We start from the raw sequence: 27,400 nt of genomic DNA, 5'->3' as shown, positions 1-27,400 counted from the left end.
AGGGGGGTTGGGGGCCCCCCCCCTCTTTCACCCACAGAGCAGGGCCGATCAAGGGGTTGGGGTTCCGCCACTTTCACACTCAGGCCAGGCCCAATGGAGAGGTTATGGCTTTACCCTTTCCCACACAGACCAGGGCCCGTGGGGGGGGGGGGGGGTTGGGGCACCGCACCCTGTCACACACAGAGCAGGGCCGATCAGGGGGTTGGGGCGCCGCACCCTGTCAAACACAGAGCCGCAGGGCGATCAGGGGTTTGGGGAGCTCCCCCCTGTCACACACAGAGCTGCAGGGCGATCAGGGGATTGAGGAGCTCCCCCCTATCAGGCACAGAGCAGGACTGATCAGGGGGTTGGGGCACCTTGCCCTGTCACGAACAGAGCAGGGCGGATAGGGAGGTTGTGGCCCCACCCCCTGTCACTCACAGAGCCTCAAGGCGATCAGGGGGTTTGGGTGCTGCCCCCTGTCACGCTGATCCCGGTGCCGGGAGGCATATTACCCTTTTACTATATAGAATAGAGGCCTGGTGCATGGGTGGGGGCCGGCTGGTTTGCCCTGAAGGGTGTCCTGGATCAGGGTGGGGGTCCCCCCTGGGGTGCCTGGCCAGTCTGGGTGAGGGGCTGAGGGCTGTTTTCCGGCTGGCGGGTGACTAAAGCTCCCAACAGCTCCTTTTTTTCTTTTTCTTTTTTTATTCTGGGCCAGCTTTAGCTCTGAGGCCTCGGCTGCTGAAAGCCGGTTTCTGGCCTTTGTTTTTCCTTCTGTATTTGATACAATGTTGCAGTCCGGCTGGCTGAACCTGGTTGACTGAAAGCCAATTTCTGGGGTTTTGTTTAGCTTCTATATTTGCAACATAGTTGCTTAGAGTTGCAGCTGAGAGGCCGGCAAGTCAGGCGGGGAACGTTGGAGTTCGCAGTCACTGGAGCAAGCAAGCCTCCCTGTTTGCTTCAGTTCATGGCTGCCGGCCGCCATCTTGGCTGACAGTTAATTTGCATAAGGATATGCTGATTAGCCAATGGGAAGGGTAGCGGTCGGACGCTAATTACCATGTTTCTCTTTTATTAGTGTAGATTAGTGTAGATAATAGAGTTTTGAACTACATTATCTGTGAGTCTAGAAAAGAAGTGCTATGGTAGCTTCCCAAAGGAAGGATCATCTGAGGCTGGGCCTTGAATGGTGAGTTATTTTGATGAGTAGTTGTTGTGGGAAGAGCAATAGCTAATAGAAATCACCACAAGGTGAACAAAGGCCTGAGGGAAATTAAGTGCAATATTTTTGAGGGGGGTGAGGGGTGGGGTGGAGTTTGGTGTGGTTAGAACAATAATTGAATAAAGGAATGGCTTTGTGAGCCTTATTCTACTCCCACAGAATTACTATCAGACCCCCGCCCATATTCACACATCCAAGCATACAATTTATGTACAGAATGGCATCTAATGCAGTTTCAGAATAAATCCCTAAACCCAATATTTCAACCATGCTGCTAACCACAAATTCTAACTATATAGAAATTCTAGATCCAAACTCTAGGGCAGTTCTGTCCAATAGAAATTTCTGGAATAGTGGGAATGTTCCATACCTGCATTGTCCAGTATAGTAGCCACTAGCCACATGTGACTCTGTAATACTTGAAAAGTGGCTACTGAAGTTTTAATTCAAGTTTTAAAATCTAAACAGCCATATGTGGTTAGAGGCTACTGCATTGAACAGTGCAGTTCTAGGGTATAGAGTTTGTAGGAGTGACTGAGAGAAGATGAAGGTAGAATATAAATTATGTTCATACTGAATGCTGTAGATACTGAGCACAGTGATAAGTTGAAAAGCTGAATTGGGGTACTAGGAGACTAAAGTGATTTATAGTGAAAGTGAACTAAGGTAAAAATATAACCAAACAAGTAAAATTGGAAAAATATTTAAGATATTTAAAGCAATTTTTAAAAATGTGTTTATTCTATTTTTCTAAAATTACTTGATTTTCAGTTTGAAATGTAACTTGCTAAATCTATCCTGAGTAATTTTGCAAACTATAAATATGAATCATCCATGTAACTCTGGTCACAGAGAAATTTTAACAATATGTCATATTCATGGTGAAACTAAAAAAAATTATACTTTAATTTTAATGTTGTTCCAGATATCACTGACATCTTGGCTTACATTTGTTAAAAGTTAAATATATTTAGGCATATGATAATAACATATCTATCTGTATTGAATGAAATGACATGACTGCTAAAGAAAAAAAAAGAAGTCTGAATCATTTTGGTCTAGTATGACCAAGATGTTAATGATTAACTTGTCATAGTAATTTAAAGATTTTATTTGAATTCTGTCTAATATCCTGGTCTCCATGCATATCTCTTCAATTTATTTATTTTTAATTACTTTTTAAAAATTGATATTAGAGAGAGTAAGGGAGGGAGAGAGAGAGAAACATTCATGTGAGTGAGAGAAACATAAATACATGTGCCCCAACTCGGATTGAACCTGAAACCTGGGTGCCTGATTGGGAATTGAACCTACCATCTTTTGGTGCATGGAATGATGCTCCAACCAACTGAGCCATCTTTCTTCAATTTAAAGTGTGAAGTCTGAAATGCTTTATAAATTATATTAACTTTCTTAGAGTTATTCAATCAAAATTAAGTATTATTTAACAAGCAAGGACAGCAAACTAAAACTAAATATTTTCAAATATGAAAGAAACTACCAGTACAAGCAACATGGGTAAGTCTTAGTGACATAATATGATAACCTGCTCATAAAATCCAAAAATAAGGCTCAGGGTTGTGGTTAACCCTGAAGTACAAGGGGGAACAGGAAACACAGGGGGACAAGATGAGAAACTGAATACATGGGTAGATATAATCCTTTTTTTAGTATTGATTTTAGAGAGAGGAAGGGAGAGAGACTGAGAGACAGAGAGAGAGAGAGATTTGTTGTTCCACTTATTTATGCATCCATTAGTTGATTCTTGTATGTACCCTGACCAAGGGTTGACCCTGCAACCTTGGTGTATCAGGATGATGCTATAACCAGCTAAACTACCCTGCCAGGGCCATGGGTAGATATTTATATATATTTTAAAATATATTTTTATTGATTTCAGAGCGGAAGGAAGAAGGAGAGATAGAAACATCAATGATGAGAGAGAATCATTGATCCGCTGCCTCCTGCATGCCCCCTACTGGGGATCGAGCCCTCACCGGGATTTAAACCATGATCTCCTGGTTCAAAGGTCGATACTCAACCACTGAGCCATGCCAGCTGGACTGATATATTCTTATTAAAGCTTTATTTTGGGGCAGAGTAGTGAATTCTCATATGTTCATTATAACCTAAGAATTATGATTAATCCAATTAAGGGCACCTGAGGTCTAGAAGAGAAAAAACAATAATAAGACAAACTTAAAAATTTTCCAAAAAATTAGACTTTAATATTTTTGAAGTAATATCCCCCAAAGTCTGTTATTTTTTTTCTAATTGTGTTAGCAAAGTTAGAAATTATTTGCATCCCTTTCTCAAGTTGTCAGTGTTAGGACAATAAATAGTTATAGGACTGAAAGAATTTTCAGGGTAATTAAACTTCAAATAATCACATTGTAGCATATTTTTATTATAAAGCTTGGGATGTCAAACTATTGTTTTATATGATTAAACTAATTAAGAAAGTAAAACTTATGACAAATATTACATTAAATGCAAAAGAGATTCATTTATCAAAATGTATTAGAGAGGCCCAAACCGGTTTGGCTCAGTGGATAGAGCATTGGCCTGCAGACTCAAGGGTCCCAGGTTCGATTCCGTTCAAGGGCATGTACCTTGGTTGCAGGCACATCCCCAGTAGGGAGTGTGCAGGAGGCAGCTGATTGATGTTTCCCTCTCATCGATGTTTCTAACTCTCTATCCCTCTCCCTTCCTCTCTGTAAAAAAGTCAATAAAATATATTTTTTAAAAAATGTATTAGAGAGGATAATCATTGTCTCCCCTCTGCAAACTCTTTTTATAAAAATTTTTATTTACTGGCCCTACCTGGTTTGACTTAGTAGATAGAGCATCGGCCTGTGGACTGAAGGATTCTGGGTCAGATTCCAGCCAAGGGTACATAGCTTGGTTGTAGGCTGGATCCCCGGCCCTGGTCCTGACCCATGCGGGAGACAACCAATACATTGATGTTTCTCTCTCTCTGTCTCCCCTTCCACTCTCTCTAAAATGCAATGGAAAAATCTCCTCTGGTGAGGATTAACAACAAAAAAATTATTTACTGATATGAGAGAGAAAGACTGATTTGTTGTTCCACTTATTTATTTTTTCATTGGTTGTACCTGGCCAGGGCCTGCACTCTTTTAAGAGAGTTGTTCTTATCCCAGCCCTGTACTGAATATTCTCTCTCTCTCTCTCTCTCTCTTTCTCACACACACACACACACACACACACACACACACACACACGCACAGAGCTGACTGAGTCTGCAGTGATACCTGAACCAGGAAAATGCCATTCACAGGCTGAGCTGAGCCAAACAAAATATCATGAGAGAGGCTGTCTGGGAACTAAGACTCAGCAACAGATGGAACTTTTCGCTGAATTTTAACAGTGCAAAATGGTAAAGGCCTTTAACTCTCTACGTATGTATATGCTACGGAAACTTGAGTTGCCCTGATTTTTGTCTTGAATGTTCAGTTTCCCTTGGACTCCATATAATTATTTCCTTACACTAAAAGTCCTTTTTACTTGAGCTAATCTGAGCAAATTTCTGATGTTTAACCCCCAATGACCTGATTTAGAGTTAACAATTGGACTTCAAGAAATCTCACCCATGACCCATGAACCCAGCCTTAGTGGGATGAATGGTGCCCTCCAAATTCATGTCCACCTGGAGCCTCCAGATGTGACCTTATTTGGGTCTTTGCAGATGTAATTAGTTAAAATGGAGTCATACTGAGGGTGGGCCCTAAATCAATGACTGGTGTCCTTATAAGAAGACCTGCAGGGAAGAAGGCCAGGTAAAAACAGAGTCAGAGCTTGCAGTGATGGAGCTGCAAGCCAAAGAACAGCAAGGACTACCAGCAAGCACCAGAAGCAAGGAAGGGATCTTTCCTTTAGCCTTCAGAGGGAAGGGGGCCCTACTGACACCTTGATTTCGGACTTTTGGCCTCCAGAACAGTAAGAGAATGAATTTCTGTTCTTTTAAGCCACTGTGTTTGTGGTACTTTGTTACAACACCTCTGGGAAACAAATACACTAGCCATACTTGCCATTTGTCTTAAAATGGGTTGGTTAGTAGCAATAAGAAAGCAAAACATTTTGCCTTCTGAGAAACAAATTTCATCATTCTCATTTTTGAAGCTAAAGTTTTGCTTTTTTTTTTTTTTGACAGAAACACAAACTGGTTTATTATCTAGACAGCTGATATTAAATATAATGGAATTATTCTGCCAAAGTATAGTTTATTAATTTGATCCATCAACTTTTGATGCTTAAAAAACATTCACTGGAATAAAATTCAACAATCAAATGTTAGTTTGTGTCTTTTATTAACCCAAATACGATTACTTGTCTTCTGGTTTGTTGAAGCAATAGGTCAGACAACACTTGCCGCAATAATGTCTGTCAAAGTGGCTGGCCATAGAAACTCCAGCACCACATTCATCTGAGGGGCACTCCCGAAGAAGGCGACTGATTTTGCCTTTCTCATTCACTTTGTGGTATTTCAGGACAGCCAGCTTAACCTTTCTCTTATGCTTATTCTTCTTGGGAATGGTGTAAGACTTCTTCTTCCTTTTCTTAGCACCACCACGAGGTCTCAACACAAGGTGAAAAGTGGACTCCGTTTGAATGTTGTAGTCAAAGGACGTCCATCTTCCAATTGCTTACCAGCAAAGATCAGTCTTTGCTGATCAGGAGGAATTCCTTCCTTATCCTGGATCTTGGCCTTTACATTTTCTATCCTATCCGTAGGTTCAACCTCTAGAGTGCTCTTCCCTATGAGGGTTTTCACGAAAATCTACATCTTGGCAGCGACTCCACCGCAGATGCGGATCAGAAAGGAAGAACCTACATTTTTGCCTTTGAGAGAGACCTATAGAACATGTATAAAGCTGTGACCAACAACTTACCTTATTTCTACATTTTTCTCAATTGTGTTAAGTTTGTGAATCTCAATTTATCTCTAGAATCTGCATTTTCATTTTTTCACTTACTCATTATTCTTATGAAAGAAGAACAATATGCAATTCTAGGTGTGGATTAAGGGGATAAGGAGCCTTTTTCTTAGCTATAGTATTCAAATGCTGTTTTGAACAGGGCCAGCTTTTCTTTATTGCCAGCCCCTCTGGGCGTCCCATCCCTAATTCATCTTCCAGTACTAACAGGGCCTCTTGTCCTAGAAGCCTGCCCACATTTCTGAGGTATCCCCTGTGACTACCTGGCCTTAGTGTTGGCTGCACCTTCTGATAGAACCACATGGGTTCCACCTCAGCTGGCCAGCCTGGTTACTTAGATCAAATGGCCTTTCCAAGGAGCAGGTGTTAATGACTCCGCTTTCAGGAGCCCTTGGTGTTCCCCATTACCCAGGACCCTTAGGTCTACCTCCTTCTACTTTTCTCCTTGCCCTGGAAGCTACTTTCCAGAAGCCCAGTTTTTTGGAGCTGAACTGCACAGACTATAGCTGCTACTATAATTAGTCAAGGAAGAGCAAAAGCAGGCTCTCAGGCACAGACTTTTTCTCTCAAGCCAAACCAGCTTAAAAGGAAAAACGGTCTACAGAATGAAATGGATTTCCATTTTCTCGTGTCTGCCTGCCTTCCCCCTACATCCTAGAGTTACTCCTGTTTCTAGCTTACTAGAAGGGAAGATGAATGCCTGGCAGTACTTCCCTCCTCATTCCACATACCCCTGTTTGAATGCCTCGGCTCATATGTTGGAGCTACCTCTCTCCTGAGACTCTCTCAGCTTGGTGTTCATCATCTTGGGTATTCCTCTGTAGATTCGTCTTGTGGGCTCAGATTCTGGATTCTCAATTGAAGGCAGGAAGCCAGATTCTCCAGGTCCCTATAGGCCCCACAGGGACCTGTAGAGTAAACAGGCTGGCTGGGGACCTCAGGAATGTGTGTGCCTGCCTGCTTCCCTGGCAGGCTGGGGAAGGGTGCAAGGCCCACACTGAACCACAGGAAAATGCTCATAACCAGTAGCAACATCTTCCTAGAAGTGAGTGTGAGACTGAGAAATTGCTCAGAGTAGGTTTCTTCCATAGTCGTTTTAGGATTCTAGACCCATCTTGTCCAGTATTTTTTTTTGTTTCTTAACTTTTAGATTCTTTTGTTAAACCAACAAGCTGAGATTTTGACCCTGTGGGGATTCATGTCATAAGCACTAGCTGCTCTTTGACCAAGGCCTTCACAAATGATTCAGTAATCCTTTTGTCTATCCTCCAGCCCCAGATTAAGACCATAGCAAGAGAAGAATTTGAGGTCAGCACCAACCAAGTCTGAATTAAAGCTGTTATATTTCCTCTGGAGGCATTTTGCCTCAGGCCTGAGCTATTTGCAGCATTAAATTTTGGGCTCAGAACACTACAGGAGAAAGGTTTGTGTAGTGTGTAGTTTGGGCCTATCTCGCTATTTCTGGGCCAGCCTGACTGCTGATATTCACATTAGCACATACCTGAGCCCCTCTGCTAAATGCTAGAGCCCTGCTCCCCTGTGTAGATCAGATTTTCAGCCCCTGGGTTTTAGGACAGAACAACTTGCCATGCCCTGGGGGTAGTAAAGGAAGTTAAACCTCAGATCCTGAGACTGGGAACCTCTGGCTCAGAGGATGGCCTTAAAGAGTCCACCTCTATGAGAACCCTCAAGCCCTGTAGTTGGGTATTGACTCTTTTAGCCAACTTGTGTGGGAACTGCCTTTGAATGAGCCACTACAGAAGCGAAGGTGGTGTGAGGTCCCAGACACCCAAGACAAACCAGATGTCCCTCAACAGCAACTTCGGTTCCCAGTACAGATCCTGCAAAGGTGAATCGAACCCTTTTTCTCACTGGTTTTCCTTTCCAAATTCATTTGCTTTTCATTTTCCAAGAACTGTAAACTCTGGCTATTTTCTATGTTCTCGGGGCTCCTGGGTAGACAACAAAGCTTGATTTCAGAGCAGACATAGGCCAAAAAACCATGACATTGAGTGTGCTAAGTCCAGACAAATATTTATATACACATCCAAATTTGAAGAGAAAATGTATTTCTTTAGGTGTCAAACGCTGTAATATAAATAAAGCAAAAATAAAAACCTGTTGTAAATTTAAAAGAAAAGAACAATATGCAAATTGGAGAAACTGAAAAAATGGAACTGTTGGTTGGCACACAGCTCCACCAAGCTTTGGCTCAAAGTATTTACTTGTCAGCTGATATATAAAAGTCCCAAACTGGAATTTTAAAAGCACTTTAGGAATGAGAATATGTAATGTTCTAAATGAGGCTGTGCAAAATTCAATGCACTAAAGGCAGAGTTAGCTGATTTAATAATCAAGTAATTATTTTATGTTCATTTTATTAACTAAGAATTTGTTATAAGTGCAATATTTTCTATCTCTATAACCATCAAGTAGCATTATAATAACTATGTCAGATTTTAAGAACCAGTAGCTGAACTTTGAATTTCTGGTTTAACTAGAAATGTAACCACATCAGAACTGGTAGCCAGCACTATCTGACTTGTCCAAGGAATGTGCTGAATTTGCGCAACTTCTGTCTTCTGAATTTTTCCAAGTAATTCCAGAAACTAAATAGTTCTTGGATGTGGAGTACCTAGATAAATACTATTTTAGAAAAACTGTTCAGAGTTCAAATGTTCATAGACTTGCTCAGAGACTAAAGAAAATTAAGCAGCGAATCTGCAGGAAATTTAATAATAAGAACAGTTTCTGCTTCTAATCATAACAGATTTGTCATGATTTTCAGGGAATAAGAAGTTTCCTGTTAATTGAATTTTTGACAAATTGAAACTTACCCAGAAAACTCTTTTCTTTCCACTCTATTGAAAATATTTCTAGTCTACATCAGTTCTCTTTTCAGTCTTTCTAAAGCACAAGATAGTGAACATAATAAGGAATGTTGGGTGTTTGAACATACCCCAGTGCCTCAGGACTTGTCAATCTGAAAGCCACTTTAAATTTGCAAAACTGTTGTTGTAGAATCAGAGATTGATTGAGCCTAACAGCTGCTGCGACTAGAACTTTCCATGGAAGTTAGTTTTGTCTCCAAGTGTATTGGGTTTTTAAAAAATAGAATGGGGAAAGGCCAGTTAAGAACCTCTGTAAAATTGGGTTTTTCTTTTTAACAAAAATACAAGAGAACAAATCCACTTGTATTTACTTTTCAGTAAGTTTAAATCCTTTAGGGGTATAGTATTACAAGGATTCTGCGACCAATGAACTTAGCAGGAAGGTTGCTTCGGAATTTGGCACGGACCATGCCACTGTTTCCATGAACACAAATTACCTTTCCCCAGATGACTCTGGTTTTGTTCGGTTTGACACTGGGAGTCACTGTGTTATTCTTTGCTTTGTACACATAAGCACATCTTTTGCCTAGATAGAAAGGAAGAGAATGTACTTTCTCTGGTTCTGGTTATAGCCAGCAAAAGTGGCCTCGGACCACAGCCTTCCAGACACATTTATTGTTATAGAAGTCCTGTTCCCTGCAGGCCTCCACAGTCTCTAAAATGGTGGAAATAGTCAAACTGGGTTTTGACACATCGATTCATTTAGCACTTACTATCTGGCAGGTTCTATACTAAATGTTGAGGATGAAGACACAGACAAGATATTGTCCCTGTATTCAACAGGCAATTTGAAGTTTCTTGTGTTATTGCTATGTTATTACTATATTTCCAAGTATCTGTGCTCTTAGTTTACTAATTTGAAGCAGAAGTATGGATGGAAGACAAGGGAATTGGGGTGATAGTGGGGAATGAAAAATTTTCTTAGACATAAGCAAGAAGAAAATGTCAACCACTGATCTCTTATTAACAGGATTATGGGACAGGGATTTCTTTGTACTTTCATGTGCTTTTCAAACTTTCTGAAAAAGTTCGTCCAGATAAAATGATTCCAAAATATTTAAAATTGGAAAATAAATTTATTTTAAAAAACGTGCCCAGCCGGCGTGGCTCAGTGGCTGAGCATCGACCTATGAACCAGGAGGTCACAGTTCGATTCTCTGTCAGGGCACTTGCCTGGGTGGTGGGCTCAATCCCCAGTAGGGCATGTGTTATCTATCTCTCCCTCTCCCTTCCTCTCTGTAATCAATAAAAATATATTAAAAACAACAACCACCACAACAACTACAAAAAACGTTACAGACAAAATCTACAGCTAATGAGATAAAGTACCTAAAGTGTTTAGCACAACGGCTGGCACATAGTATGTGCTTAATGACATTGACTACTGTTGTTAATATTATTTTAATTATTGCTGTAAGTTGGTTCTCTTTGGTTGCAAGGAACATAGCACCTATTGCAGGAAACAGAAAGGGCATTTGACAGGGTGACTGAATGCAGAGGAAGAAACAGAGACTTTTAGAATGAGGAGTGGGGGAGGTAGGAGAGGGTAAAGGGGGCATAAATGGTGATGGAAGGAAACTTGATTTGGGCGATGAACACACTATACAATATACAGATGACGTGTTGTAGAATTGTATACCTGAAACCTATATAATTTTTAGGTTTATATAGGAAGTGAACATCACCCCAATAAATTTAATTAAAAAAAGAATATTGACACAGGAGGGAGGTCAGTTTTTGCAATGTAAAAACTCTGATTGCATATACTCCACTGATAGGATTTCACACACCCAGATCTCATCTAAAGCGGAATAGAGCTGAGTGTGCCAGAGGCATAGAAGAAGAGATAGGATCCTGGAGAAAGTATGCAGGTGTCATGGAAGGAGGAGAAAAGCAAGGGAAGGGCTAAAGGGGAGGATGTTTTTTCTGTGCTGGTTGAGAGAGGGAGGAGGGGGATAGCCAGGTAGAGCAGCGAAGTGAGTCTAGATGGCAGGAACCCTGTCCATTGAGGGTTGGTGAGGTTGATATGAAGAGTAGAGGAACCCTTTCCAAACTTTTATTCCTTGTCATTCTGAGTTAAGAGATCTGACATTAACTTGAACCACACTTGAAGCAAGGCACTATGGTGTTCATTCTGCTAGAATATAAGTTCTGTGGCCCTAGCCAGTTCGGCTCAGTGGATAGAGCGTTGGCCTGCAGACTGAAGGGTCCCAGGTTTGATTCTGGTCAAGGGCATATGGGTAAAGGGCACATGTCAGGGTTGCAGGCTCAATCCCCAGTGTGGGGCGTGCGGGAGGCAGCCTATCAATGATTCTCTCTCATCATTGACTTTCTGTATCTTTCTTCCGCTCTAAAATCAATAAAAATATACATATTTTTAAAAAAGAATATAAGCTCTGTGTAATTAGGAATCTTTGTTTATTTTGTTCACTGATGTATCTCACATGCTTGGAAAAATGCCCGGCATCTATAGGAACTCAATAAATATTTGTTCAATTAAATAAAAAGATTCTGGACTCTGTGTATATGTTTGACTGGCTAACAGTGATGGTTATTTAATATTGGACTGTACCACTCCTGCCTTCCCTATTCAAGGCATAGTGCTGGTGCTTCATTAGAAATGAACCAAATTGCCGGAACCGGTTTGGCTCAGTGGATAGAGCGTCGGCCTGTGGACTGAAAGGTCCCAGGTTCGATTCCGGTCAAGGGCATGTACCTGGGTTGCGGGCACATCCCCAGTGGGAGATGTGCAGGAGGCAGCTGGTCGATGTTTCTCTCTCATCGATGTTTCTAACTCTCTATCTCTCTCCCTTCCTCTCTGTAAAAAATCAATAAAATATATTAAAAAAAAAATAGAAATGAACCAAATCATTTGTCAAGTGATGTGCATAAAAAGAGGAGATATTTTGAGGGCCACAATTAATAGTATTAGATGTTAATGGCTATTATCCTGAATTCCATTCCAGATATAGAAAGAATTAAGGTCAACAATGGAGCAGAATTAGATTTTTAAAAATATTATTAAAGCCTGGCTGGTGTGGCTCAAAGGTTGAGTGTCGACCCATGAACCAGAAGGTTATGGTTCGATTCCCGGGTTGCAGGCTCGATCACCAGTGTGGCATGCAGGAGGAGGTAGCCAATCAATGATTCTCTCTCATTATTGATGTTTTTCTCTCTCTTTCCCTCTCCCTTCCTCTCTGAAATCAATAAAAATATTTTTTTAAATTATTATTAAAAGTTTTTTTAAATATAGAATCTGCTGCTTTCTCCTTTTTTCCTTTTCCCAGTATTTAGCTAATTGTGTCAACCTGAAAATGGATTGGCCCAATGTAAGACTCAGAAGAATGTTACACACCAACTTAAAAATGTTTTAATAAAAATATTGTTGCTTTAATTATGCATAACAATATAAAATGCATATAAATAAATAGCTTCTTATTATATTTGAATATGAAACTGCATAGACAGGATTGAGAGTATTTTATTATTCAGTCAACTGATCTGTTTTAAGGTTTGAAGATATCACTCGGACTTTTGAAATTCTAAGAAATTGTGGAGTTTTAGAAAGTTTCCCAACAAAATTCTTTGGTCCAATGACTTACAAGGTTATTTCAATGAAATAGTTATTTTAGCATTTATTCATAATGTATCCCTCAACTCACAAAGGATGAGACATGGTCCGCTGAAGGCTTAGCTAGAAAATCACCTCTTATTGTGGACACCAAGGGCTTTGCTACTGAGTTGAATGTATCAATCTGTCTCTCAGGATAAATTTTCTCACCAGAGCTCCTTCTTTCTTGCAAAGGATTCTTTAGCTCTTCCCACCAGTTTACTAGGTATCTCTAGACATATGCGCGGTGGATAAAACTTGGACTGAGGCTGGGAGCCTGTAGGGCATGCAGGAGGAGGCTTGTCCCCTACTGGGGATGGAGCCAGCAACCTAGGCAAGTGCCCTGACCAGGAATTGAACCGTGACCTCCTGGTTCATAGGTCAATGCTCAACCACTGAGCCACGCCAGCTGGGCTCAGTAAAAATATATTTTAGCCCTAGCTGGTTTGGCTCAATGGATAGAGTGTTGGCCTTCAGACTGAAGGGTCCCAGGTTTGATTCTGGCCAAGGGCACATACCTGGGTTGTGAGCTTGATCCCCAGTGGGGGGCATGCAGGAGGCAGCCAATCAATGATTCTCTCTCATCATTGATTTTTCTATCTCTCTCTCCCTCTCCCTTCCTCTCTAAAAATCAATAAAATATATATATATTTAAAAAATGTAACCACAACAGATTAAGACCACTCTACCACTCCTTAGCCTTCCCTCATTTTAGGAGGCATTGGAGTGTCCTTAGGCATTTTGGGGATCTGGCTGAGGGGAAGTTGAATTTGGCACATTTAGTTTGGATTTAGTGGAGTGTATTTACGTAGTTTGCAAGCATTTTTCATGGATAGTTAAATTATTGCCAGTTGTCCTAGTGTAGGAATGGCTTCCAGGACTCTTCCTACTGAAGACTGTTAATGAATGTTGACAATGCAGAGTCTTTAAGGTTTGTCCCAGCACAAGAGGTCTTCAGATGCCTTGTAATCTTGTACCTCATACATGAAAGCAACTTGATAGGCGATTTCCCAAATTTGATGATGACCGTAACAATTTATATGATGCTGCTAAAACAAGTTTCAGAGCCAAAATTAACTTTAAAAACTAGCAATAGGAAAAAAAAATTGAGTAACCAGATTAGAGAAGATTCATTTTATTCTCTGTATAGAGAATAACATAACAAAACCAATGTCATGTGAAAAGGTGATCAAAGATCACCATTTTTTTTTGGAAAATGAGAATATGAAAATATGTAGAGACTCATTCATTTGGCTATCTAATCCACAAATACTATCTGCCTACTATATTTTCAAAAATGGTGCTAGGAGTTGGGAATAGAACAGTGAATAGACATAGATAGTCCCTGACATTATTCACAGTCTAAGGCAGAGCAGGCCCCTAACAAGTAATCATATCAATATTTATGTATTTATTTTTAGGATAATTGTGATAAAAGAGACGTGAAAGGTGCTCTGAGAGCTAACCTAAGTCTGGGTTTTAGGGAAGTTTTCCTTCTAAAAAAAATAAGCAAGCGTATGTAAACTGGAGGAGTAAAATTCAATTGAAGGGGGAAGAAAGAATATTCTACTCAGGGGGAAGAGTATGAACAAGCGCTCTAGGCAGAAGGTACTAATTGACCTCAAAGAACCAAAAGAATGCCAGTGTAGTTAGCTTACCATAGCAGTGGAAAGGTGGTGAATGAGTCCAGCAGATGAGTTTTCCTGTTCTAAAAGTTCATATAAATGAAATTTAGAATATACAACACATATGCTTTTGTATAAGGCCTCTTTAGCTGAGCATACTGTTTTTGAATTTCATCCATCCTATTGCATGTATTTGTAGGCATGTGTTGTTGAACATTATTCCATTGTAAGTGTATACCACAATTTATTTATCCATTCACCTGCTGATGGACATTTGGGTTATTTCCAGGTTTTGGTCACTATGAATAGAGCTGCTACGAACGTTCTTGTATAAGAGATGTGAGTTTTTCAGTTCACTGTTTTTCCCACTTCACTGTACTATAGAAGCAAGAATATGCTCTGTGTCCCACAGAAGTTTTAATAAAAGTGCAAAGAACAGCTCAATACCCACTTGATCCTTTGTTGGCCTCATGAAGGCACTTGGGTCCTACCATCTACAGATAAGAAGAGCTGGGTCAGGTAATCCAACACAGACACAGAAGCAGCCTGGCCTGAGTTTCAAATCACCAACATCTGATACATGAACCAGACTTGAGATGGAGGATGTCCAGGTAGGAAAGAGTTCTTGCTGATGCTTAGAGGTGGGGCACCGACCTTTTCTACACCCTTCAGTGTAAACCAGAATCCATAACTACCTAAGGGACTCTCTATCCCCTGCCAAATGTTCTTAATCCCACTTCCCGTTGTCCCTTTCCCCTTCCCCCCAAGGGACTGACCTGATGGAAGTGATCTGTAACTCTAGCTTTACTGGAGAAGCCCTGGTACTTTTAGTGGATCTGCACACTCAGCAGATGCAGTCACAGAATGAAAACAACTCCTGTGCTGAGGCCTGCTAGGGAACGTCAACTACAACTCCCCTAAGCACCTCTGTCTGATTATTCCAATTTCAGTCACTGTATCGGTGACTTTAAATTGAAGTACAACACTGTACGAGCAGGACAGTATTAAGAATATCAGTCCTTAGTCTGGCCAGTGAGCCAGGGCTCTGACAAGGGCACTGACAGCTTTTGAGATGGCGATCTCCTCTCTGTCCTGTGCTCCTTGTGATTACCATGAGCCAAGATGGACCTGCGATGGGCAGGAGCAAGAAGTAAAATTTTGTTTAAGTCACAGGGGTGGGGGGGGGGGATGGAGAATATCAGTTTTCAGTGAATTTTTTATTTCTGGAGGTAAAAAAGGATAGTAGTTTGAAGCATTTTTATTTTTGTCTGAGAAGAGACATCTTTCTTGCAGGAATTTTTTTTCCAGGGAGGATTTCTATGGCCTTTTCATATTTTACTGTATATTCTTTCTGTTTCTGCTATGTTTTATACTATGTTTCTTCTTTATTTTATACACTTTTGTTTTTCTCAAAGTAAACACCCCCGTCGCAGCCTCCTAGATAATTCATTCTTTTCACACATTTAACCAGTGCTTCCTATCCCATCATCTTCTCTAACTGTTCTCTAGATTTCTTTCAAATGGATCTTTCTGTGCTACTGGAAGGGTTTTTCTTTTCAGCCTTTCCTTCTTAGCCTCTAACTACCACACTGACTATGTACAGTAAGTAATAAGGAGAGATTATTTTTCTGGCAGTATTGTGAACTGATAACTGGAAAAATCTTTCTATAAAAAAATCTAGAAGTGCTGGATAAGATACAAGAAACACTCTTTTAAAAGAAGACCTGAGCCTGGCCGGCGTGGCTCAGTGGTTGAGAGCCGGCCTATGAACCAAGCAGTCATGGTTTGATTCCCAGTCAGCGCACATTCCTGGGTTGCGGGCTCCATCCCTAGTGTGGGGCTTGCAGGAGGCAGCCAATCAACGATCCTCTCTCATCATTGATTCTTCTATCTCTCTCTCCCTCTCCCTTCCTCTCTGAAATCAATATATGTATATATTTAGAAGAAGAGCTGAACCAGCAAGAATGTAGGTGTAGACAAACATGCTCCCAGGAATAAGCTGGAATTACAACTAAAATATAGAAAGGCTTCCTGAATAATCAACGGAAAACTCACAGGAGAGAACCCTGATACCCAAGGACCGAAGGTGGAGACCGCATAGAGATTGGTAGAAGGGGCAGAGGGGCGAAAGGACTGGCCAGGCTCCCACAGATGGCAACTGAAGTCCCAGGAGATATTTCAGCTGGGGGCTGGGGTGGGGGTGGGGGGTGAGGAGTGCCTCTGGGATCTAATCCCAAAGCTGGGCTCCTCAGAAGAGAGCACCAAACTGAGGAGGGTACCCACATACCATCTAGCTGTGAAAAGCAGTGGGGTGCTGTCAGGTGAAAGGGCGAGGGCTAGGCCCTCCATCTTGCCCCAGGGTAAGGGCTAGGCCCTCCATCTTGCCCCAGGGTAAGGGCTACGCCCTCCATCTTGCCCCAGGGTAAATGCTACGCCCTCCATCTTACCTTGGCCATGTGCTTGGCAAGGAGCTTCTTCCCGGAAGTCTAAGCCTCTGCTAGCCACACCCAGGAACAAGACACCGACTTGCGCCTGGCCAATCGGCAAGGCCCACAGCCCTTATTCCTCCCCTTACTCCAACCCCCTATAAAACCCCTCTCCACACAGAGTTCTCTCTCTCTCTGCTTCCTGCTGCTGTGTCGGCAAAGTGGGGGAGCCGAGCTAGCTCGAATAAAGACTCTTATGCTTTTGCATCGGACTGGCTGGCTCCCTGATGTGGTTTCTTGGGGATCCTGAAATCTGGGCATAACATTTGGGGGCTCGTCCGGGATCCCCAAAACCATTGAGGGACCCCCCCAATCCGTAGAGTCTGACTGGCCACGGTAAGTGTCTGTGTGTTGTGTATTCTGTTCTGTGTGATATATGTTATCTCTAAGGGACTTGTCCTGTATCTGGAAGGATGGCTTCTAGATGGTACTCACCGTCAAAACTCGGACTGGCTAAGGGTTCGAATCTGGCCTATCTTTTAAAAAAGGTAGAAGAGAAGCATTCCTAGGCAGTTTTCTACTGCCTCTGTTCAGGGACTTGTTCTTTATCTGTCTTGTGTGAGCTCACTTCTGAAATTCTGTAGTGCCCGAAGCGGTCTAGGTGGATGCACTGCTGAAGGACCACGGGCGGGGGAGAGTTGGAAGACGTTCTGCTCCCCAGGAGGGATGAGTATGCCTCTCACAAGGGATGTGGTTTCCCCTTGCGGATTTGAGACGAGGCGGGTCGCTCCTGCCGGATTGACATAAGGCCATTGTCTAGTTGCTTCCATGGAATTGGAAGGCTGTTCTTTGGGGCCCTCTGTTTGTCTGTGTCTGTGTTTTTCTGTTTTCTGTGGACTTACTGGACGGATGTTATGGGACGGACTCAGACTGCTCCTTTGGGTATTGTGATTGATCATTTCAAGGAGATTGGGGGAGGCTGTAGAGCTCCCTCAGGAGTTGGGAAGTTGTTATTGTTTAAACTCTGAGTGAATGTCTGGTGAAAGTGTGTGAGTGTGGAGGAAGGGGGCCTGCCCTCTCCCCTCCTTTGTGTGGCTCCATGACTTCGGTCGGGCGGGCATCTGAGTGAGGATGTGTGAAAACAGGTCACCACCTCCCCAAGTAAATGCGTATGGGATTTCTGTGCACGTGTAGAGAGAAAAGCTGGCTTAAAACTAATGCGTGCACTGTCTGATTTTGGATAGAGTTTTGAGCTAGAGTCTCTTTGCAGATGTGCAGGATGGAGCCCAAGACTGATCATTTACCCAAAGGAAAAAAAAAGATGCCAGCTAGATTTTAGCAGCAGGATTGGCATTTCCATAATAAAGAACAGTTTTTAAAGGTTGTTCTTAATGGAGGAAGGGGATAGTCGCCTCCTGCCTGTAGCAAAATCTTAAAGAATGTGGTCAATTTACGTCTGAAAAGACCAGGTAGGCCAGAACCTGTTTTGCAAGGCTCAAATGTGGTTTTCCAGAGCCGCTTGAAAGTAAAAAGTAAAGTTTACTCTAATTTGCCTCATGAAAAATCTAGAGGACAGAATTAAATCTGTTGGTTAAGTATGTCTTGCATTTTTAAAGTTTATTCTTAAAGATGTTACTGATTGAGAATTGCTGAATATTTTGACTTGCCAGCTAAAAGTTTAAGGTTCAGATTGAATTGGGAAAAATTGTGTAATTGTGGTAACTAAATGCCTTTGCTTATTGGTCCTGATTTGCAAAAAAACAGTGTAGACAGCCACCATTTTGGGCTGCATGACTTGGCAGCCGCCATGTCAGCCACATGACTTGCCACTCCCCTGGGGGCCACCATCTTGAAACAGCAAAGGCCCCTCCCTCTGATTTAGTCAAGGGTGGAGCTTTAAGGCGGAGTTTTACGGGGCAGGAAGTGTGCTTGCCTCTCAGATTTATTTAATATGTCAAAGTCTTTAAAAAGGACTAATAGCAGTAATCCAATTTCTAAAGTAAAGTACAATTATTTCAGGTAGAAACTGTGGTTTCATACTGGGCTTAGAGGGCACATTTTTCCTTTGCCTGGGAGGGGCAGCATAGCTGTCCCAGGATCGGAGGGCTCCAGTTAACTTATCAACTCAGTGTTCTGGAGACCCAGGACTGTAATTTAGATAACATGCCTAAGTTTAACCCAGGTTACCCAAGGGCTCTAGATAATATGTTAATCAAACTAGGTTATCTGTTGGTATTTTGTGCTGTAAATGTGGCATGCGCCTGTGTAAAAGTGTTTTTGTTTATTTCTGTTTTGTTTTGTTTTCTCCTGTGGTGATTCAAAGTTTTTAATGGGAAATGTTATCTGTCTTTATTGAAAATTGTTCAGCTAGTGAAATTTCTGTTTGTGTCTAAAAAAAAAACAACCACACGCTTGATTTCTTTGAGGCTGAGTGCTCTGACTGATAGCAAAGTACCCTGAGCGGCCCCTGGGATCTTTCCCTAAGGGCGCTTGCTCTCTGTCAGAGGTGGAATCGGCCCGCCTAACTAGTAAACATCTCTGTCTGTTTGTTTGCTGGGAACTTTGATTTGCTATGTGATATTCTGTGCTGGGTTGGGATTTTGGAATTCTGGGGTAGATTTAAAAGGTATTTGTGGCTTTTCTAGTCTGATTGGGACATTTAAGGGTGGGGCTCACAGTTCCTCAGGGCAGAGATTTCATGGGCCCTTCCCCCTGCCTGTGAAAGGAAGGCAACAGGCCCTAGAATCTGTAGGAGACCAGCCCAACCCCAACTCCTCATCAGCACAGACCAGGAGATTGGGTCTACGACAGAAGGCACCGCCAGGAGACCCTCGAGCCACATTGTAAGGGTCCCTACACTGTGGTGCTGACGACCCCCACAGCTCTCAAGGTAGACGGTGTCGAGACCTGGGTCCATCCGTGATCCGGGAAGACTTCGTCACCAAATGGAGCGCCGATCGAGATCAACGCCACCCACTCAAGCTCAAGCTACAGCGTGCTCGACCTGCCTGATGCTGGTAACATTGCTCGCGATCACTCCTGCTGCCGGGAGCCCCCACAATACTGTGTAATAGACTTAGATGATGCCTCCATCTTCATGGACATGGCTCCAAAGAGACAAGGACAATTTATAGGAAGGTCAAGAATAGACTTTAGTCATTGTATTGATATGTTATATTGACCTTTGATTCTCTTGCAGGTTTTAATGTATGTTGGCTATCCTGGAAGGGGACTGTGTGGGGTGAGCCCCAAAAGTAAAGGGTGTCTAGCTGCCAAGAGGGCAGGTACCCAACTGGGCAGGGAAGAGTGCCCATCAGGTTTTGGTCTCTGTTGAGACAGTTGACGGTTGGCAGCCTGTATACTGTCTTGCAGGCCTGCGTAACCATGCCATGTCAGGGGTAGTTGGAATAGAAGGTCTGAGGCATGGTTATGCATAGAAAGAAGGTTTAATGCCAATAGTTACTGTTTTGTTAAAAGGAATTGACAAGGAAAGTCAGAAAATCTTAGAGCAGATCAGTATGTTTTTCTCCTTATATAATTCCTCTGAAATATTGGCAATGCTAAATAAGTCATGGCAATGCATTTCTTTGCATAGATTCAATAAGACTGGTTCCTAATAGTGGTTTTATTAACGGAAAACTTTGGAGTATCATGTTTTAAAGAGCCCTGTCTGAGAAAATTCAACCATGAGATTCCAGCAAAGGTAGTCAGTTACCATTCTTGTTGTGTTTATGCAAAGATCAGGACAGTAGATAAATTAATCTTGATTTGGCTTTTTGATAGCCTTGGAGGAATTTTAAGAAGAAAAATCCTATTTCAATAGAAGTTGCTAAAGCTAAAATGGTTTCTTTCCCTTCCACTGGACCATTTGTTAAGCATATAGGGATAGTTCAGTTGATAGTTCTGTGTGCCCAGTTTGGGCCTCTAGCAACGGTGGAATAGAAATGCAGTCCATCTCATGATTGAGCCGGAAGTTCCAAGACAAAGGGGGGAATGAAAGGGCGAGGGCTAGGCCCTCCATCTTGCCCCAGGGTAAGTGCTATGCCCTCCATCTTACCTTGGCCACGTGCTTGGCAAGGAGCTTCTTCCCGGAAGTCTAAGCCTCTGCTAGCCACACCCAGGAACAAGACACCGACTTGTGCCTGGCCAATCGGCAAGGCCCACAGCCCTTTCTCCTCCCCTTACTCCAACCCCCTATAAAACCCCTCTCCACACAGAGTTCTCTCTCTCTCTCTCTGCTTCCTGCTGCTGCGTCGGCAAGGTGGGGGAGCCGAGCTAGCTCAAATAAAGACTCTTATGCTTTTGCATCAGACCTGGCTGGCTCCCTGATGTGGTTTCTTGGGGATCCTGAAATCTGGGCATAACATCAGGGAGTGGCAGTTGAAAGTTTGGGCAACCTCTTAAAGGGCCAATGCACAAAAATTCCCTGTGGAGCCACCCACCTTGTTCTCTGGCAGAGGGAGGATGAAGTGGACTGGAGCTGTGAGAGCAGAACCCAGGACTGGGGACTCGGGGGATAGAGCTCAGAAGGCAGACTCCCCAAGTTTCCTGGGCTGAGTCATTCCCTCACACAGCACAGGACATTTTTCTCACATAGACATCTGCCTTGCCTGGGGGGAAGACAGTTGACACACCCTATTAGAAAACACCTTGCCCTGAGGCCACTTAAGAGATTAGAAGTAACAATTAGCCCCCAGGCAGAAGCAACTGCCCCACCCTGTTGAAAAACTCTTGCCACACCTGAGGATGATTGCCTGGGGGCAATTCAATTGGAATCCTATTAGTCTGTAGACAGAGGTGGTCCCTGGAGGCTTTGAGTCTATGCCTGATCCAAATTAGTAAAAAATAGCTTTTAACAGTGTCCTGCACTAGAGATTGAGAAGTGCAGAGTATCTACCTAATATATAGTCACAAACCCAAACAGACAACCCAAATGAGGAAACAAAGAAACAACCCCCAAATGAAAGAACTAGCGAATTCTCCAGAAGAAGAGATAAATGAAGCAGAAATGAGAAATTTATATGAAACGGAGTTCAGAGTAATGTTAAAAATGCTCAACAGTATGAAAAAAGATATAGTAACTATGAAAAAAGAACAGTCTGAGATAAAGAATGACATAACACAAATAAAGAACACATTGGAAGGAATGCACAGCAGATTAGGGGAAGCTGAAGATTGAGTCAGTGAATTAGAAGACAGAGTTGAAAATATCACTCAATTAGAGAACCCAAAAGAAAAAACAATAAAAAACAAAACAAAACAGGAAGACAGCTTAAGGGAGCTGTGGAACAATGAGAAACTTAACAATATTAGAATAGTAGGTGTGCCAGAAGAGGCAGAAAGGGAAAAAGGAATAGAGAAGGTGATTGAAAAAATAATGGTAGAAAACTTCCCTAACCTGGTAAAGGAAAAAGTCACACATGTTCAAGAAGCACAGAGAACCCCAAACAAGAAGAACCCAAACAGACCCACGCCCAGACACATCATAATTAAAATGCCAAAAATTAAAGACAAAGAGAGAATCTTAAAGGCAGCAAGAGAAAAGAAAACTGTTACCTACAAAGGAGTTCCCATAAGGCTGAAACCTGATTTCTCATCAGAAACTCTATAGGCCAGAAGGGAATGGCATGAAGTACTCAAGGTAATGGAAAGCAAGGATCTGAGACCAAGATTACTATATCCAGCAAGGTTATCATTCAAAATAGACGGTCAAATAAAGAGCTTCCCAGACAAAAAAAGGCTAAAGGAGTTAATCACCACCAAGCCAGCATTATAAGAACACTAGAGGCCCGGTGCACAAAAATTTGTGCACTCGGGGGGGAAGGTGGCGGTCCCTCAGCCCGGCCTGTGCCCTCTCGCAGTCTGGGACCCCTCGGGAGATAACAACCTGCTGGCTTAGGCCTGCTCCTGGGTGGCAGAGGGCAGGCCCAATCCCTAGGTGCAGCCCCTGGTCAGGCTCAGAGCAGGGCTGATTGGGGAGTTGGGGCGCCGCCCCCTGTCATGCACAGAGCAGGGCGGATTGGGAGGTTGCGATGCCACCCTCAGTCACGCTCATGGTAGGGCTGATTGGGGGGTTGGGGCACCGCCCCCTATCACACTCAAGGCAGGGTCGATGGGGAGGTTGTGGCGATACCCCCTGTGATGCACAGAGCAGGGCCAATCAGGGGGTTGGGGCGCTGCCCCCTGTGACGCACAGAGCAGGGCCAATCAGGGGGTTGGGGCGCTGCCCCCTGTCATGCACAGAGCAGGGCCCATCAGGGGGGTTGGGGCTTCATACCCTGTCACGCACAGAGCAGGGTCAATCAGGGGGTTGGGGAGCTCCCCCCTGTCATGCACAGAGCAGGGCCGATCAGGGGTTTGAGGAGCTCCCCCCTGTCACGCACAGAGCAGGGCCGATCAGGGGGTTGGGGAGTTCCCCCCTATCAGGCACAGAGCAGGGCTGATCAGGGGGTTGGGGCGCCTTCCCCTGTCATGAACAGAGCAGGGCGGATAGGGAGGTTGTGGCCCCGCCCCCTGTCACTCACAGAGCCGCAGGGCGATCAGGGGGTTTGGGCACTGCCCCCTATCACGCTGATCCGGTGCCAGGAGGCCTCGTGGCTCCACTGATCCCGGTGCTGGGAGGCATATTACCCTTTTACTATATAGGATAGAGGCCTGGGGGCCGGCTGGTTTGCCCTGAAGGGTGTCCTGGATCAGGGTGGGGGTCCCCACTGGGGTGCCTGGCCAGCCTGGATGAGGTGATGATGGCTGTTTGCAGCTGGTCACACACCCTTCAGGGTGGGGGTCCCCACTGGGGTGCCTGGCCAGTCTGGGTGAGGGGCTGAGGGCTGCTTTCAGGCTGGCAGTTGACTGAAGCTCCCAACCGCTCCTTTTTTCTTTTTCTTTTTTTATTCTGGGCCAGCTTTAGCTCTGGCTCTAGCTCTGAGGCTTCCGCTGCTGAAAGCAGGTATCTGGTTTGTTTGTGTTCTATAATCGAAACAATGTATAACTCCAGCTCTGAGATCTCGGCTGGCTGAAAGCTGGTTTCTGGGGTTTTGTTTAGCTTCTATATTTGTTACAATCTTTCCTAGAGTTACAGCTCAGAGGTCAGCAAGTCAGGCGAAGAACGTTGGAGTTCGCCATCAATGGAGCAAGCAAGCCTCCCTGTTCGCTTCAGTGCATGGCTGCCGGCCGCCATCTTGGCTGACAGTTAATTTGCATAAGGATATGCTGATTAGCCAATGGGAAGGGTAGCGGTCGTACGCTAATTACCATGTTTCTCTTTTATTAGTGTAGATGATGAAACATGTCAAAGTGCTGTGGTGAAGCCTAAAAAGAGAAAATGGATCATCTGTGTACTTTCTTTTGTTGTCATTTGTCACTAAAATGATAACACCGAAATAAAGAAGTATCACTCTAGGTGTACACATAGCCACATGAATATTTTTTATAATTTTTAAAGTGTGAATATTACAGACTAAGTATAAAACAATAAAATATATGTAAAATAGCCCTGACTGGTTTGGCTCAGTGGATAGAACATCGACCTGTGGATTCAAGGGTCCCAGGTTCGATTCCGGTCAAGGGCATGTACCTTGGTTGCAGGCACATACCCAGTAGGGAGTGTGCAGGAGGCAGCTGATCGATGTTTCTCTCTCATCGATGTTTCTAACTCTCTATCCCTCTCCCTTCCTCTCTGTAAAAAATCAATAAAATATATTTAAAAATATATATATGTAAAATAAAGTATAATCACTTGTGTTACTACTAAGTCTTAAAAATAGAAAAAAATAATGTAGGTGTAATAGACTGTGTAATGGCCACAAATTTCCCCCTTCCCAGTATGCACACCTCTCTGCAGTGTGACTTTACTGCTGCTTGTCTCAAAAGATAGTCTATTCCCTCAGCCTTTAAACCTGGACTGCCCTGGTATTCTGATACCAACTGGTGTGCTGAAATAGTATTCAATTCTAATGCTTACCATCTGGCATTACTGTCAGAATCTACAGGTTAAAGGGCATGATCTCCAACAAAGCTGCTCCACTTCAGATGCCAGCCACAAGTGGAGTCCACAGCCACCTGCACTTCTGACCAACAAGCTACAAAGATGGAGGGCTCCTATGACCACCCCCCGTCAGATTCAGTAATTCATTAGTATGACTCATGGAATTCAGGAAAGCACTATACTTACAATAACAGTTTTGTTATAAAGGATATATGTCAGGGCCAGCCAAATGAAGAGACACATAGGATAGATGCAGGGCTTCTATTCTCTCTCTCTCTCTCTCTCTCTCTCTCTCTCCCTGTAGAATCAGGTTGTATCATCATTTTGTCACGTCAATGTATTCACTAACCAGAAAGCTTGACTGAGCTTGGGGGTCCAGAGTTTTGATTAGGGTTTCATTACACAGCCATGATCAATTGAATCATTGACTATATGATTAAACTCAATGTCCAGCTCCTCTTCCCTTGCTGGAGATTGGACTCGCTCAAAGCCCCAACCCTCTAATCACACAGTTGATCTTTCTGGGGACCAACCCTATCCTGAGTCATTTTTCTCACAGCATAAACTTAAGTGTTATCCAATGGAATTTCTATTACTCAGGAAATGCCAGTGATTTAAACTCTGTCTTCCAGGAAGCAGGGGCAAAGACTAGTCAAATTCTATATTATACAAGAGCTTCTAACCAATAGAATGTGGTTAGAATGATGTTATGTGACTCTGACACGAGGCCTGAAGAAACCTTAGTTTCTACTTCATATCTTTGAAACACTGCCCTACGACTGCCACGTAAGGAAGTTGGTATAGCTTAGTAGAGGATAAGAGGCTATGTAGTCAAGAACTAAGATGCATAAGCCAATAGCAAGCATTGACTGCCCGTTACCAGAGTGGCCATCTTGGACCCTCCAGCTGAATGCAGCTTTATTAATGACCTCAGGCAAAACCAGCAGAGGAAACCCTTGTTCAACCCACAAACCTGTGAGACATAAAAAAATCATTGCTGCATGAAAGTTCACTAAGTCTTAGTGTTGTTTTGTCAAGCAGCAAATGGATAACTGATACTTGGGAGCCCAAAAAAAAGAAGGTAAAAATCGGAGCAGGAAGCAAGTGAGCTTTCACTCAGGTACCCTTGGGTCAAGGTTAGATGGGGTTTTCCCTATCTTGATAACGAGACTTGAATTTTTAAAAAAGTCTTGGCAACTCATAAGGTAGGGAGTTGGGAATAAGTCCCCCTTAATAAAGTTGAGACTTCCAAAGGCTCAGAGACAGGTGGACTGAAAAACTGCTTCCTGGTATTAGGAAAGGACAAAAAAAGCCCGTCTGTCTGGGCCTGCATTCTAACTGGTAAAACTCAAGTAATTTTTATTTTTTAAAAATATATTTTATTGATTTTTTACAGAGAGAAAGGGAGAGGGATAGAGAGAAACATCGACGAGAGAGTAACATCGGTCAGCTGCCTCCTGCACACCCCTCACTGGGGATGTGCCCGCAAACAAGGTACATGCCCTTGACCGGAATCGAACCTGGGACCCTTCAGTCCACAGGCTGACGCTCTATCCACTGAGCCAAACCGGTTAGGGCATCAAGTAATTTTTTAAAATTTCTAACTACTAACCTGATCTGACCTCACTTAGATTTAGAGTTTGAAAGTTTATCACTAGCATATTAGTATCAGTCTGGGAACTCCCAGTTAGAATTTAACATAAAAAATGGCCTGTGGGTAACATGACCATCTATATAGAAAATCCTAAGGAATCTCTACAAAAAGTACTAGTTCTTTAAGTGATTTCAGCAAGCTCTCAGGATATAAGGTCAACATGCAAAAGTCAGATGTATTTCTTATTAGCAATAAACAATTGGAAATTAAAATTTAAAGATATTATTTACAATAGAATAAAAATCATGCAATACTTAGGGATAAATTTAACAACATATGTACAAGACCTGTACATTGAAAATTGTAAAACTGTTTTGAGAGAAATTTAAGAATACCTAATAGATATGTTGTGTTCATACATCAGAAACTCAATATTGTTAAAATGTTAATTCTCCCTAAATTGATCCATAGATTCAATGTAATACCAGATAAAATTTTGGCAGAATTTTTTTTGTAGAAACAGATAAGCAGGTTCTAAAATTTATATAGAAATGCAAAGGACCCAGAATAGCCAAAACAGTCTTGTAAAGGAAGAACAAAGTTGGAAGAACTCATGTGACTTGATTTTGAGATTTACTATAAAGCTATAGTAATCAAGAGAGTATGATATTGGCATAAGGATAGATGTACAGATCAATAGAACAGACTAAAGAGCCAAGAATAGAACCACAAATATGTAGTCAATGATCCACGGTAATTCAATGGAAGTAAGAATAATCTTTTTTAAAAATGGTGTTGGAACAGATGGGTATCCATAAGCAAAAAAATAAAGCTTCATCCTTACTTCATACCAAATAAAAAATTAATTTGAAAGGGAGCATAGACCTAAACCTACATTTTTCCAAAAGAAAAGTTAGATTGAGAAAAGATTTCTTACATAGGACACAAAAAACACAACCCATAAAAGAAAAATAATTATAAAATTGAACTTCATAAAAATGAAGTGATTGCTTTTTGAAAAACACTAAGAAAATGAAAGACAAGCCACACACTAAGAGAAAATATTTTCAAAATGTAGATCTGCTAAAGAACTTGTATCTATGTAGTATATATA

The 27,400-nt window shown here is 42.5% G+C and overlaps 2 pseudogenes; both read right to left on the bottom strand.

The window, feature by feature from the left end:
- Positions 1-5,529: 5,529 nt before the first annotated feature.
- Positions 5,530-6,005, bottom strand: LOC102417908 (annotated as a pseudogene).
- Positions 6,006-9,370: 3,365 nt separating this feature from the next.
- On the bottom strand, positions 9,371-25,584 carry LOC111825966 (annotated as a pseudogene).
- Positions 25,585-27,400: the final 1,816 nt, after the last annotated feature.

This window comes from Myotis lucifugus, unplaced genomic scaffold (assembly GCF_000147115.1).
Source record: "Myotis lucifugus unplaced genomic scaffold, Myoluc2.0 scaffold_48, whole genome shotgun sequence".
NCBI classification, from domain to species: Eukaryota; Metazoa; Chordata; class Mammalia; order Chiroptera; family Vespertilionidae; genus Myotis; species Myotis lucifugus.
This window is presented reverse-complemented; position numbering and strand designations above follow the sequence as displayed.